This window comes from Leuciscus leuciscus (genome assembly GCF_965113295.1).
Source record: "Leuciscus leuciscus genome assembly, chromosome: 19".
Classification (NCBI taxonomy): Eukaryota; Metazoa; Chordata; class Actinopteri; order Cypriniformes; family Leuciscidae; genus Leuciscus; species Leuciscus leuciscus.
In genome coordinates, this window is record NC_138743.1 from 9,874,293 (window position 1) to 9,878,997 (window position 4,705).

Genomic DNA, 4,705 nt, shown 5'->3' on the forward strand with positions numbered 1-4,705 from the left:
TATGCTAGGGAGGAGTGCACCTTGTTCCTATAACGGCAGAAAAAAAATTTTACAAAGAAAGGAGATGTTAAGAAGCGAAAGAACACACAAACAGCCTCCAGGAACACTGCAGAGCTGCCAGTTAAAGTGATATTTTTGAAGCAAAGAGCTAACGGCGGACGACCGTATGTAATTGTCAAGTGCCAATTCAAATCTGTAAATACACTTCAGTTCTAGACGTGAGATTGAGGGATTGAGTAATTGTGACATGAACCTGTAAAGACGGCTGTGAATATCCTGTGTGTGCTTCTCGTGGTTATTATGTAGAACATGGTACTGTAGGATGGATAATCATGCTTATAAAGATTCACAAGCTTTGGAGTTTTCAACATTTAGAACGGTGCGTAGTCCTCCCGGGAAGTTCGAATTTACGAGTCGTCGTAACAAAGTCAGGTGCGTTTATGTCACTTTCGTTAGAGCAAGATGATAGTGTACCTATTTAACCAGACAAAAATACAGTAAGGTTTCTTTACTTATAGAAAATGAAGGACAAATAATGTGCATGAGATGTGTTCTACTTTTTTATGTAACGCCACCACAAAGTCTTAAATACGAGTGGGGCCCAGAGTTTGAGAAATGTTGCTGAGTATACCAATACTCAGATACTTAGAACAATACTTAGGTCTGTAAGTATTTAGCAGTTAAATTGTCAAGTTTTTTATTTATAACAGAATAAGCTAACATTTTCTAGAAGTAGAGTTTAAAAACATTGCTGTAGTTAATTAAGAGAAGGTGCACTGCCATCTTGCTCCGACAAAAGTGACTTGAACACACCTGACATTGCGACTTCCCAACTCGTAAATGCCAACTTCCCAGGAGGACTTGAACTCACCATAATACCCAAAAATCAAGAGTCGCTCAGGAGTATTTCGAAAGGAATGCATAGAGCTGTTGACAGCGTCAGACAGACATATGCTACTTCCATTAAAGAAAACACCATAGTTTGTCCAGGTTTCAGTGTTTCACAGCAAATACCCCTTTACAGATTTTTCTAACAAGTGTTTGCTAATATTATTTTACCACAAATTAAGCTGTGTTATTGATTTAGTATTCTTATATCCCAGAGGGGTTGAGTCACATTAGTAGGCTAGCTGATTCTTCACTGATGGCCTTGTTGTTTACACTATGTCGTATATCCGTGGAATAACACTTTATTTCGTAACCATTTCCGTGTTAAGTTGTTTTCCAAGGCATCACACCAAGGACCAGATACAATACAACAAAGTACCGTCTTTTCCATCTTTCTAACTTCAGAATTAAGGAATAGTTCACCCAAAAATTTGTATTCTCTGTTTATTTACTCACCCTTATGTCATTCCAAACCCTTATGTTGAAATTTTTCCTTTGAAACATGAAAGGAGAGCACCATTTGAAGCAAGATTTGTCATCATACGAGTTTGGAACAACACAAGGGTGAGTAAACTAAGACAAAATTCTCATTTTTGGCTGCACTATCCCTTTAAGGTATTAATTAAGGCTACGTCTACACTAATCCAGTTATATTTGAAAATGTTTCATTTAAAAACGATCTCCATCCACAGTAACGTTTTCAAGAGTTTTCCAGAAGTTGCTCATCCGCACTGAAAACACTTATGTACCTGTACACTGTAAAAAATTATGTGAGCAATAAGTTGACAACATATGTTTTTACATTGCTTTAACTCATCAAAATAAGTTAAGCAATTGTCATCTTTTTTTATAAGTTGTACAAAATTCAACTAATTTTTTAAGTCAGTTTAATGTAATTTAAGTTGAAATGACTTAAACATCATTAAACAGTAGTTAAACAGTAGTTGATTGTACTTAAATTTAAGGCATCAACTTTTTTTTTTTACAGTGAACTTCTCATGAGTAAATCGTAAGACGCTTCGACATGCTTCATGTCAGGCGTTTGTTTACTTTCCACCTGTTGCTGCAATTTGAATAAATGCAATCTGAAGTATGTACAATTTGACATTAATCTTTAACAATGCCATCAAACTGGAGAGCAGCCAAAACAACCACATTACAACATCGTCCACCATCTTGCTTTGGACTGAATGGGTCACATGACTGCATCACATGACTAAAAATGTGTCATTGTTTTTGAAAGCCTCGATTTTCACTTTCCACTCTACAACGCAAAAAAACATTTTTTTTATTTTTAACCTTTGTTATTTTCCCTTTTCAAATGTATCCACTTTTGACTATTTCTCAGTGTGAACGGAAGGCCAAAAATGACAGAAAATGATGCGCTTTCAAACGAAAAGTATTAGTGTGGACAAGGCCTAAATTATTCAGTTTTCAATAACAAAGATAAAACACTAACACAGTGGTTTACACAGAGCCATAAACAAGGTGTTGTACAGTGACACATGCTAATGCATGCTTCCACGTGCTTATCATGGTATGGTCAGTTTATGGTTTAGATTGTGTGAAAATAGTTTACTCTAAATTACTCAGCTGTTTAATGGAATGCTGTGTTGTCATTAGTCTTTTTGGCAATAGGATTATACAGAAGTTTAGTTTCAAGCCTAAACCGGTGAATTTGGGCAAAACACAGATCATGTCACCATTTGATTTCAGAGATTTTTTTCTTTCTGTGTTTGTGTAAGGAACAAGGGCAATATTAATTTACAATGTACATTTAAAATATAAACTACACACAAATCTTCCCGATTTTTCTCCATGGAAGCAAATAATTACACATCCTCACATATTCTGAGCGAATGCTACTTCCCGGATCAAATTTATAATATCATCAAAACGTCTAAATAGCTTAAGAGTCAAATTTAGAAAAAACTGTTTTTATCTTACTCTTTTGTGTGGTATAAAATGTAAAGTTATGTGGGCACAGCTTCTGTAGTGGCTCAGTTTGGTCCTGTTTTTATTTTCTTATTTCATAACAATCCACAAGTATTCATATGAAGTCTTTATACCTTCATTTTGTACATTTAGATAGATGCTGAAACATACAATATAGACGCATTGATAGCATCTAAAACATACACGTTTTTACGTATATGCGCAGCTTTAGAAACATACAAATCTTTATGGATCCTTAATGTTTTATTTATATACAATCTACGTATATATATATGTATATATATCTTTATGGATCCTTAATGTTTTAGTTATATACGATCTACGTATATATATATATATATATATATATATATATATATATATATATATATATATATTACGTATATATATATATATATATATATATATATGTTTGATTAAACCAGCAAAATATGAAAAATATTTTATTTGGTTTCAATATTTTAAGTATGAGGGAAGCTCAAAATGCTATAAGGTAATGCTATATATAATGCTATATATCTTATTTTATCTTATTATATCTATTATTTGGCAATATTATTTGAAATGTCATGATGTCATGGATTATGTACAATACAATCAGCCTATTAATTCCATTTATTGAGTATTCATAAACATCTTTAAAATTGTTTATACTAGTTATATTTTAAATGCTGTTAATACATAAATTATGTATGTTTCAGTGTTTATACAAGCAAAAGAGAAAAAAAACAAACATAGATTTTTTTTTTTTTTTATCTGTAGCTTCGGACACTAAGTCTGTTCCACTTACATTTATACTAGACTTTTCCTCTTCACAACAAGCAGGTTACCAGTCCAGATTATTACTTTTAATATTTTGTAACTTGTGTTAAGGAAGACGATCTTGAGTTTGTATCTGCTAAAACTAAAGTCTGCCCACTGTCATGACTATACTGGGTTTCTAACATCTCGAGGAGCAAAAACTCTTTCTAAACACAATGCCGTTTCACCCTGAACAGGAACAGGGAAGACAAAAAGTTGAAAATTGGCTGTTTTGAATCTGAATGTATTTCCCAGAGAGTGATGTCATACTACTTTGGGTTCAGAGAATGCCATTAGGAGGAGTCATTATTACATTTCCTGAATAATAGGATGATGTTCAGATATAGTGAGCAGAAATTAATCAAACGATGGTGTAAATTGTTTCAGTATACAGTATTTAGTAGAGCTGTGTTAATGCCATCATCAGTATTTTAATACACCTTGAATTTATTTGTATTCCTGTATATGTTTTTTGGTCATGCTGCATTATGAACAGCCTTGTTTGTATTTTAGGCAATCGGAATGTTGATCAAATTGTCTCCATTTTTCTAGCCTTGCTTTCTATCGATACGTATATATTGCCATTACAACCAAAGCAACCCTGGGTCAAGGAAAACGACAATTATTCCCTGCTTTTCTAAAGACTCCAGGAACAATGCATTCGGTATTTCTTTGATTGTTGGCTTATCTTTTCCATTTCACTTTGATTGTATAATAGGGTGTTAGTGCTGAGAAGCCCATGCAGTAGAGGTATTATCATGCAGAACACTACATGTGGTTTAAAGGAACATGTTGAATGGAAGTAAATATGTGTATATGTCCTTTCAAAATGCTGAGATAAATTATGTAACTGAAACTAAACTGCGAAAGCAGCCAATAAATATTGATATACATATTGATTGCTTTCTGTCTTTGAACTCAGCTTGCTTTTTGTCTGTTAATTTTACTTCGTTTTTAACAGGTCATTTAACATCAGGCCTATATCATTGATAATACTAAGAAATGTTTCTTGAGCACCAAATCAGCATGTTGGAATGATTTCTGAAGGATCATGACATTG